The sequence below is a fragment of the Moschus berezovskii genome, chromosome 16 (genome assembly GCF_049115385.1).
Source record: "Moschus berezovskii isolate FMDL1 chromosome 16, NW_MosBer_1.0, whole genome shotgun sequence".
Lineage (NCBI taxonomy): Eukaryota > Metazoa > Chordata > Mammalia > Artiodactyla > Moschidae > Moschus > Moschus berezovskii.
The window spans coordinates 45,325,358-45,336,903 of NC_142475.1; positions in this window are offsets into that span (position 1 = coordinate 45,325,358).

Here is an 11,546-nt window from a genome sequence, read left to right on the forward strand (position 1 = left end):
GCCTTAAGAGACCCACAGAGTGTTAACAGAGTTTCAGAAATGAAGCAGTAACTAACATCCAGCAGGGAAGTCAGAGAAAGCTTCATGGAAGATGCAGTGTTAGAAATGGGCCTTAAAGACATGGACGGTGGATGGAGAGGGCATTTCTAGGAAAGTGGAATAACCTAAGCAAGGACATACTATGCATTTGGGAATGAGGTACTTGGCTGGAGTGTTAGGTAGTACAGGGGAGACTTCATCAATTCACCTGCCTACAGACACCAAGCCAGTAGCACACTGAATGTCACCAATCAGGTGAAGGCTGTGGTGAGCTGGAGCATGTTTTTCCATTCATAAATGGGCACTCACTGCCTAGTTTCAGTTCTTCTGTCATGTGAGAAGCCAGAATCTGAAGTTTTATGTCAAATTTCCTGGAAGGTAGTATATTCTTTCGAAGCTGCATACTCAGTTTTTTCTACATTTTGGGGAAATTTTTTCTTTCATTGCATCTTTGAATATTCACTCTTTCTGTCCCATACTTTTGAATTCTCTACTTCAGGAACACCAAATATGCTTGAGATTATCTTTATTTGTTTTAAATATCTGGCGTACTGGAGACTTAAGCTTTGTCAATATTTTTCTCTTTATTTCCCGATTAATCTGTGGGACTTTTTTTCTCACCCAGCTGTGCTGGCCATTGATGATTTTAGCATTTCTTTCAGGTCAACAATTCTCCACTGTGTCCAGCAAGGTGAGGGTTTTATTTTCCCATTTCATAGACAGAGAAATTGTGATTTAGTAACATTCTAAAGGAGATCAATCCTGGATGTTCATTGGAGGGACTGATGCTAAAGCTGAAACTGCAATACTTTGGCCACCTCATGCGACGAGTTGACTCACTGGAAAAGACTCTGATGCTGGGAAAGGTTGGGGGCGGGAGGAGAAGGGGACAACCGAGAATGAGATGGCTGGATGGCATCACCGACTCTGTTGACATGAGTTTGAGTGAACTCCGGGAGTTGGTGATGGACAGGGAGGCCTGGCGTGCTGTGATTCATGGGGTCGCGGAGAGTCGGAGACAACTGAGCAACTGAACTGAACTGAACTTACCCAAGTTCCCAGAGCTCTCAGGTTCCAGAGCCTGTATTTGAGCCTGTGCTTTCCTGAATTCCATGTCCCTGCTTTCTCCATCACAGTACAGCTTCTTTGGAAATGTCATCTTGAATGTCCTTCCGGCTCAAAAAATGCTCGTGGGCAGGTCCATACCTGCCCTACTCAGACTCACCCATCCACAGCATTTAATTGATGGGCCATTTGTGTTGGGCACTTGATGAGAGCTGTGTGGACAAAGTCAACTGTCCCTAAGTCCTCTTTCCTCGCTCCATTTAGGATGTGAAGCTTCCGGGGAGAGAGAGTCTAGCTTTCCCACCTCAGAAAACCAGTAGAAATATTATAAACCCTAAGGTATAGTTTAAAGTTTAAATAATCACTAGCATCTTTGTAGTGATTTGTGGTTTACAAAGCACTTGCACTCACATGATCTCATTAGCACCTTGAAAAATGAGGTTACATGGGGCTGTTAGGGATGGACAGTTTCATTGATGACGACAGTAGGGGGTTCTCATTGTGCCACGTGGCTGCTGACAAGCAGCTCCACAGCATCTGGTCATCAGGAACACTTTATAAAGCTCATTTAAGTCCATTGTAGACCCATATAATCAGTCATATAATTTCAAGTGCTTAACATATATTTGTTTTTTCTATCCGGATTTTTTCTCCTTTGAAAATAAGGGTGGACTGCTCTTTGGCAAGCCACTCTGGTACTCTTGCCTGGAAAATCCCATGGATGGAGGAGCCTGGTAGGCTGCAGTCCGTGGGGTCACTAAGGGTCGGATACGACTGAGCGACTTCACTTTCACTTTCACACATTGGAGGAGATAGTGGCCCACTCCAGTGTTCTTGCCTGGAGAGTCCCAGGGACGGGGGAGCCTGGTGGGCTTCCATCTATGGGATCACACAGAGTCGGGCACGACTGAAGTGACTTAGCAGCAGCAGCAGCAGCCCATTGGAATTATGAACTAGCTCCTATTGGGACGGGTTTGGGGTGTTGAATAGATGACCGCTGTCAGCAGACAGCCCTAACTGAACTAAGGTCTGCTTTAGAATAAATATTTGTGATTCCTCAAGCAGTTTTTACCTCTTAATGTACGGCTTTTTCAGAATGCTTATGGTCTGTATCCTGATTGATGCCTGTGTTTAAAGAAGTATAGAAATTGCCACCAGAACCTGATGATTCCACCAACGTGTTCAGCTAAACACAGGAAATGTGTGAGTTCACATTTATGGACACAACTTACTTTCCTCAGAATATAAGTGGACACCTATATAAAATGGACAGATGAGGGGAAGAATGCGTTTGATGCATGGAGTGTTTTTCCTGGGTCATTTGTTAATCTGATACTAAAGAGATATCAGCCTGTGATTTTTCTACAACTCCACAAACTTGAGAATAATCCAAGATAACATGCACATGAAGAGAAACCAAAAATCTATCTCCCAAAAACGACCTGATGAATCAATGCCATCAAGGAGCTCATCCTAAAGTTAATAACTCTGAGGGATGTGACAGACTTGAAGTCTATACTTATAGAGCATTGTTTTGGATGAAAAGAAAGGACGTTCTGACCCATGACAAGTCAATGTAATTTAATACAAATGTATTTTAGCGGATTACATGCATTCAAAAATTGATTTATATTTTAGAAGATTTGGCACGTAAATTTGAAACAATTTCAGATAACTATCCCTCCCCCAACTACCAATCCTGTTTGGACTATCCCTCCTGAGATCCAGCCCAGGGTCAGGGAGGTGGCCCTGGGGGCCAGACTGAAGCCCCACATGGCCAGTTGGTTGCTGGGTGTCACATGTGTTGCTATCAGAGTAGTTGGGGTTGTGGAGTATATCCTGGACCTTAGATCTTCTAGTCACATAGTGAGTATCTTTGCCCAGCCAGATGGAGTTCTGAGAGTCAGGTTAGAGTACAGGCTAACCACTTGGGGTCTGATGTCAGGCTGCGTGCATACTAAGTTGCTTCAGTTGTGTCTGACTCTTTGCAACCGTATTGACTGTAGCCCGTCAGGCTCCTCTAGCTGTAGGATTCTCCAAGCAAGAATACTGGAGTGGGTTGCATGCCCTCCAAGGGATATTCCTGACCCAGGAACTGAATTCACATCTCCCAGAAGCCCCTGATATCAGGCTGCCTGGGGTCAAATCTCCACCCTGAAACTTGGTAGCCGTTTAACTGCGGTCAGGTTTCTTTGCCTCCCCAAGTGTCATCTGGAAAATTGAGATGTAAAAAAAAAAAAACCACACAATAATACCAACACCTCCTTCTTGGGGGTGTTGGGAGTGTTAAGGAAATAACGTGTATAAAGCTCTGAACCCCATGTCTGCCACTTGGAGATTAATCATGTTATTTTAATCCTTGGGGATGGTTCCCATCTTGGCGTGTGGGGAGGGGCGGTGTGGGAAACAGACACCCTACAGAATAGTTCTGTAATCTGAGAAGGGCTGATCAAACACTCTCCCCAATTTGGAAGGGGTTGAGTGAGATACAGTTACAAATTCCTGATTTTCTTTTCAATCTTGGCAGAAAGGGTATAATTTTAATAAGATGAAAGGGGGCTTCCAGGCTCCTGACAACAAAGAAAATCGCCACTGTGTGTTTGAGCCTTCTCCGAATAGTCTTGAGGAACCTGATTAAGGAATCTGGAGTGAAGGGAGACCCCGGTGCTCCCCACTGAGACACGGTTGGCCCTCTGGGGAGCAGAGAGGAACCCAGCTGGAGTCCTCTTTTGATAACTGCTGAGGTTAAGATGGGGATGGTGGTGCAAGTGCATTAAGACTTTTCCCAGAATTCCTGAACTCTCCTGCCAGGCTGGCGGCTCTGATGTCTTCAATGACCTGTTCACAATTGTGAACTTAGGGGAAAGTGAGTATGTCCCTACTCCGTTTTTGAAAGATAATAAGTAAATACTCATATTGGAGTTCAAATGTTGATACATATTCTCTTAAGTGAACTTTTACTTTGGACATTTTCTTTCCCCTTCACTTTCCAAGTAAAGAACAGCAATATCCCACTCATGTTATTTTGGTTCAAGAAAACAGCAGAGGGCCTTCCCTGGTGGTCCAGTGGTTAAGACTTCACCTTCCAAAGCAGGGGGTTCGGGTTCTACCCCTGATCGGGGAACGAAGATCCCACGTGCATTGAGGCCAAAAAGCCAAAATATAAAACAGAGGCAATACTGTAAACAAATTCAATAAAGACTATAAATATGGTCCACATCAAAAAAAAGAAAAGAAAAGAAAAGAAAATGGCAGAGAATCTGATTCCTTCACACACACTCCTGCCAGGCTGTCTCCTCCTTTCAGTGTTTTTCTTTTTTTCTGTATTCACAGCTCTGTTGCCCAGTGTTTAACATGAATGCAGGAAAGACACATATGAACAATGCACTCGAAATTGTCTGTCATGAGTGACTTAACTAGAGTATTCTGCTTCTGTCTTAAAAACAGTTGTCTCCATTCCCCACCCCACTCCCTTAGTTGCCAAGGAAGTATTAATATTACTAGAAGTCTGAGAACAGTAAACTGTAAAAGTTGTTACCTGCTAAGAGGGAGTATGACATCTCCATGGAGACCTGTGAACTGAGGATGGATACAAAGCAGATGACATTTGGAGGATGCCCAGATTAGTAACAGATGCACAGATTAGTAACAACCATTGCTGTCTGCCCTTTTGATGTCAGATACTAAACATCTAACCAACATTGCTTCATTTATTCCTCATGGCAGCCCAGTGAGCCAGGTATGATTGTTATCATTATTATTCTCATTTAATGACCTGGTTAACCACGACATCTAGACCAGACATCCTGGAGTGTGAAATCAAGTGGGCCTTAAGAAGCATTATTGCAAACAAAGTTAGTGGATGTGATGGAATTCCAGCTGAGCTATTTAAAATCCTAGAAGATATCTACTAGGGAAATAGTGAAGGACAGGGAAGCCTGGCATGCTGCAGTTCGTGGGGTCGCAAAGTGTTAGACACGACTTAGTGACTAAATAACAACAACTCGATATGTGGGATCTTACTTATCCAACCGGGGTTGAACTCCTGCCCCCTGCATTGGCAGTGCAGAGTCTTAACCACTGGACCACGAGAGAAGTACCTTTTCCTGTTATAGTTTAAACCCAGCTTCATATCAATAAAAGTGGGGAAGAAAGCATGAAGTATGATTTTCATGATAACTCTTTTTAGAAAAAAGTTTATCTTTCCAAATATTCAATAGCATAATTACTCTGAGTCATGGAGAATTTCTGGCCATTGAGTTCCCCACTAATGAAGGAGAGGAATCCTCTTTTTGTAATTATAGAGGCAACCCTTATAAGAAGTGTCTCTGGGAAGTGGAGGTGGGACTTTTGAATATTTCCTTCATCTTGGGAGGAAAGGAATTTTAAAAACACTTCAAGATAAATTAGATAAGAGAAAGAATAAATTCACCGAGGTTTTTTTTCTTTACTCTTTATCATTCAAATAACTTCTATGAATTAGTGTGTGCCATGCAAAGAATTCACTGGAAAACTATTTGTGGCTATTTACAAGGTCATTCTATTTCATAATTGTAAGCTTTCAAATGGATGTTAATAATGAACTCCAGATGCCAAATAAAAAACTTACTGCATGTCATAATTCATAGGGCTTCCAGTGCATTCCAGTCTTTACATCCACTACTCAATTAATGATGCCGTTAAGCAAGTTAGAAACTATGGCCAAAAAAAAGGAAACTTACTTTGAGGATGCTCTTTGGGATAATGCTGCTGCTGCTAAGTCGCGTCAGTCATGTCTAACTCTGTGTGACCCCGTAGACGAAAGCCCACCAGGCTCCCCTGTCTGTGGGATTCTCCAGGCAAGAACACTGGAGTGGGTTGCCATTTCCTGCTAGGTCTGCTGAAAATTCCCTGGATGGAAAAAATAGTGGAGGTTCTGAAACCCCCAGGACAACTCCTCACAAAGTTTGAGCGATTTGGTGCTTTAATTTTATGTTTGGTTCTCTGAGCCTCTCCAAAAGGATGAGTTCTGTCCAATCCTGGCTCCTGACCCACTCAGAAAGGTCCTTAGAGAAAGCATAAGTTTCTGGGATGAAAGAAAGACAGTTGCAATTCAACCTTTCTTCTTTGGTGATCAGCATGAGAGGTAGACCACAATGCACGTGTGCTAAGTAGTTTCAGTCGTGTCCAACTCTTTGCGACCCCATGGACTGTAGCCCGCCAGGCTCCTCTGTCCATGGGATTCTCCAGGCAAGAATACTGGAGTGGGTTGCTGTGCCCTTCTTCAGGGGATCTTCCAGACCCAGGGACTGAACCTGTGCCTTGTCCATCTCCTGCATTGGCGTTCTAGCACCACTAGCACCACCTAGGAAATTCAGTCCACAATACTCCTAAAAGAACGATTTCATTTAAGGGACAAGAGGAGATGATGAAACAGAAATACAAAACCATAATTCCAATTCCAAGGAGAGAAAAAAATTAGCAACAATTTCCCACTTCGAGGCCTTCTGTTTAACAGAGTCTGAACTGCCTGAGGAATCACAGGGCTGGCCATTATCTTGAAAAAGGAATTTGTTAGGCGCATAATGATGTGCGTTCTCAACCATTTTGTGGATTTCGGTTTTCAATGCCCCTCTTTCATGTTCTCTTGAGTTTTTCCGGGCCAACATCTCTCCATCCTGCAGCACTACACACGGCCAAATTCATTTGACATTGGATGACAAACTGCATTTGAATTTGCAAGGTTGAAAGGTCAAGGCTGTTCTCTGTGAGTCAACCAGGCTCCCTCCCAGTGTGTCAGTTATGGGGCTCTGTTGGAATTTTCTCTGAACTGCTGCTTTCTTCAGTTATCATGAATACCTAATTCAGAACTGACTTAGATTTCTAATTACTGGCTCCATCTGAAGGAATGGATAAAATAATGCCAGGGGATTGACAAAATAAACCTCAGCACCTGCGTGCATGCTAAGTCACTTTAGTTGTGTTCGACTCTTTGCAACCCCATGGACTGTAGCCTGACAGGCTCCTCTGTCCATGGGATTCTCTATGCGAGAATACTGGACAGGGTTGCCATTTCCTTCTTCAGGGGATCTTCCCAACCCAGGGATTGAACCCAGGTCTCCTGCATTGCAGACAGATTCTTTACCATCTGAACCACCAGGGAAGCAATAAAATGAGGTTTATTGGGGGGGGGCGGGGAAAATGGGAGGGAGGTTCAAGAAGGAGGCGACATATGTGTACATACAGCCTATTAACTGTTGTACAGCAGAAACTAACAACATTGTGAAGCAATTATACTCCGATAAAAGTTTTTTTAAATTAATTTCAAAAATGAATTTTCATAGATCCTTAGTAGTATATCAGAGATTATAAGTAAAATACTCAGGAAAATTTTTTCCAAATACTTATGAGCTCTAGCAGACAGACAAAACACTGAAATGCTAATTCAAGTGATTTTTACATAGTCATTTAAGGAGAACCTTTCAAGACATTTACTAGGTTGTACTAAGATCTGTTTCTTCAACTAAATAGTTATTCATGCCTTCTTTTCTTTTTAACCTATGGCACTGATTGCTCTAAATTAAATAGATTTTCAGGAATGTCTGTTGATAATTTTGTCAAGCATTATGATAGTCATCATGTGTAGTTTAGTTATTAAATGTATATTAAAGTAATAAATCTATAATAAAAATTCCATAATTCAAACTTTCCCTTTCATTAACTATTTAATAATTGCTATCATTTATTAAGCCCATATTTTATTAGGATGCTAAATGCTTTCTATCCATCATTTAAAAATTTTTTTCACCAGTTCTGTGATGTCAGTATAAATATGATATTGCAGAAGGGATTCAGAGAAGTTAAGTAACTTGCCTCAGCTCACTCAGCAAGTAAGTGGCAGAGGTGAGATTCAAACACAAGTCCTCCTGATCCCAAAGCCAGGACTTTTAACCACTGTGATGTACCACATTCATGACATGGTTAAACTCATGTCTGAATGGGCAGAATTTTTACTGACCATGTCTATGCCTTCAAGGTTTGGTCTCCATTCAGTCCTTAAGCAAACACTAGCCCTGACTTCATGGACACGTTACAATGAAAGGAGAACCAAGGTTAAAGTCAAAACAAAAGGTAATATAGCTGTGAAAAGAAGAGAAGCAAAAAGCAAAGGAGAAAAGGAAAGATAGAAGAATCTGATTGCAGAGTTCCAAAGAATAGCAAGAAGAGATAAGGAAGCCTTCCTCAGCGATCAATGCAAAGAAATAGAGGAAAACAATAGAATGGGAAAGACTAGAGATCTCTTCAAGAAAATTAGAGATACCAAGGGAACATTTCATGCAAAGATGGGCTCAATAAAGGACAGAAATGGTATGGACCTAACAGAAGCAGAAGATATTAAGAAGAGGTGGCAAGAATACACAGAAGAACTGTACAAAATAGATCTTTACAACCAAGATGGTGTGATCACTCACCTAGAGCCAGACATCCTGGAATGTGAAGCCAAGTGGGCCTTAGGAAGTATCACTATGAACAAAGCTAGTGGAGGTGATGGAACTAATATTGAGCTATTTCAAATCCTGAAAGATGATGCTGTGAAAGTGCTGCACTCAATATGCCAGCAAATTTGGAAAACTCAGCAGTGGCCACAGGACTGGAAAAGGTCAATTTTCATTCCAATCCCAAAGAAAGGCAATGCCAAAGAATGCTCAAACTACCGCACAGTTGCACTCATCTCACACGTTAGCAAAGTAATGCTCAAAATTCTCCAAACCAGGCTTCAGCAATACGTGAACCACGAACTTCCAGATGTTCAAGCTGGTTTTAGAAAAGGAAGAGGAACCAGAGATCAAATTGCCAACATCCACTGGATCATGGAAAAAGCAAGAGAGTTCCAGAAAAACATCTATTTCTGCTTTATTGACTATGCCAAAGCCTTTGACTGTGTGGATCACAAGAAACTGTGGAAAATTCTGAAGGAGATGGGTATACCAGACAACCTGACCTGCCTCTTGAGAAACCTATATACAGGTCAGGAAGCAACAGTTAGAACTGGACATGGAACAACAGACTGGTTCCAAATAGGAAAAGGAGTACGTCAAGGTTGTATATTGTCACCCTGCTTATTTAACTTATATGCAGAGTACATCATGAGAAACGCTGGGCTGGAGGAAGCACAAGCTGGAATCAAGATTTCCAGGAGAAATATCAATAACCTCAGACACACAGATGACACCACCCTTGTAGCAGAAAGTGAAGAACTAAAGAGCCTCTTGATGAAAGTGAAAGAGGAGAGTGAAAAGGTTGGCTTAAAGCTCAACATTCAGAAAACTAAGATCATGGCATCCAGTCTCATCATTTCGTGGCAAATAGATGGGGAAACAGTGGAAACAGTGTCAGACTTTATTTTTTTGGGCTCCAAAATCACTGCGGATGGTGATTGCAGCCATGAAGTTAAGATGCTTATTCCTTGGAAGGAAAGTTATGACCAACCTAGATAGCATATTAAAAAGCAGAGACATTACTTTGCCAACCAAGGTCCATCTAGTCAAGGCTATGGTTTTTCCTGTGGTCATGTATGGATGTGAGAGTTGGACTGTGAAGAAAGCTGAGCACCGAAGAATTGATGCTTTTGAACTGTGATGTTGGAGAAGACTCTTGAGAGTCCCTTGGATAGCAAGGAGATCCAACCAGTCCATCCTAAAGGAGATCAGTCCTGGGTGTTCATTGGAAGGACTGATATTGAAGCTGAAAGTCCAATACTTTGGCCACCTGATGTGAAGAGCTTACTCATTTGAAAGACCCTGATGCTGGGAAAGATTGAGGGCAGGAGGAGAAGGGGATGACAGAGGATGAGATGATTGGATGGCATCATCAACTCAATGGACGTGGGTTTGGTTAGACTCCAGGAGTTGGTGATGGACAGGGAGGTCTGGTGTGCTGCAGTTCATGGGGTCTCAAAGAGTTGGACATGACTGAGCGACTGAACTGAACTGAACCATAGGAAAGACTTGCTAGCAAGTTTATGAATTAGATTTTGATAGTCAAGGATACCACAAACTCCCAGATCCTGCTTGCTTTTGTTGGAATGTGAAAGTACTGACTAAAAGACTTCAATTCAGTTCAGTCGCTCAGTTGTTTCTGACTCTTTGCGACCCCATGAATTACAGCATGCCAGACCTCCCTGTCCATCACCAACTCCCGGAGTTCACTCAACCTCATGTCCATCGAGTTGGTGATGCCATCCAGCCATCTCATCCTCTGTCGTCCCTTTCTCCTGCCTCCCAGCATCAGGGTCTTTTCAAATGAGTCAACTCTTCATATGAGGTAGCCAAAGTATTGGAATTTCAACTTCAGCATCAGACCTTGCAATGAACACCCAGGATTGATCTCCTTTAGGATGGACTGGTTGGATCTCCTTGCAGTCCAAGGGACTCTCAAGAATCTTCTCTAACATCACAGTTCAAAAGCATCAATTCTTCGGTGCTCAGCTGTCTTCACAGTCCAACTCTTACATCCATACGTGACCACTGGAAAAACCATAGCCTTGACTAGACGGACCTTTGTTGGCAAAGTAATGTCTCTGCTTTTTAATATACTATCTAGGTTGGTCGTAACTTTCCTTCCAAGGAATAAGCGTCTTTTTATTTCATGGCAGGAATCACCATCTTCAGTGATTTTGGAGCCCCCAAAATTAAAGTTTGACATTGTTTCCACTGTTTCCCCATCTACTTGCCATGAAGTGATGGGACTGGATGCCATGATCTTCGTTTTCTGAATGTTGAGCTTCAAGCCAACCTTTTCACTCTCTTCTTTCACTTTCATTAGCAGTTGTTGTTCATACTTTTGTAGAAGGCAGAGGCTTTCATTAAAGTGATAATTATGGTGAATGTGCAAACATCTTATTTGTTCATGTTTCCATTGCATTTTAATTTTTATTTATTTATTTTGGCCATGGCACAGGACATGTTGGATCTTAGTTTTCTGACCAGGGTTGGAACCCACATCCTCTGCAGTGGAAGCTTGGAGTCCCAACCATTAGATGGTCAGGAAAGTGCCTTATTCATTTTTTTTAAATGCACACTTTAGTTCACACTTTTGTCAAAGAACCTAAACTTTTCCTTAAAAGGTTTCAGATTATAGATCCTAATAAATTCATTTTAATCGATCTGAATCTGTTCTTTTGGCTTCCCTGGTGGCTCAGATGGTAAGGAATTATGCCTACAATGCAGGAACCCTGGATTGGGAAGATCCCCTGAAGGAAGGCATGACAACCCACTCCAGTATTTTTTCCAGAAGAATCCCCATGGACAGGGGAGCCTGGTGGGCTGTTTAGATACATTTCATATATGAAGCTGTGGGAAATTCAATTCTTCACATATTTTTTGATAGTCTACCTATACCATTTTGTGAGATGGATGCTGGAGATGTTTTTCTTTAGGGACTCGTAGGTAGCAAATCAGGTA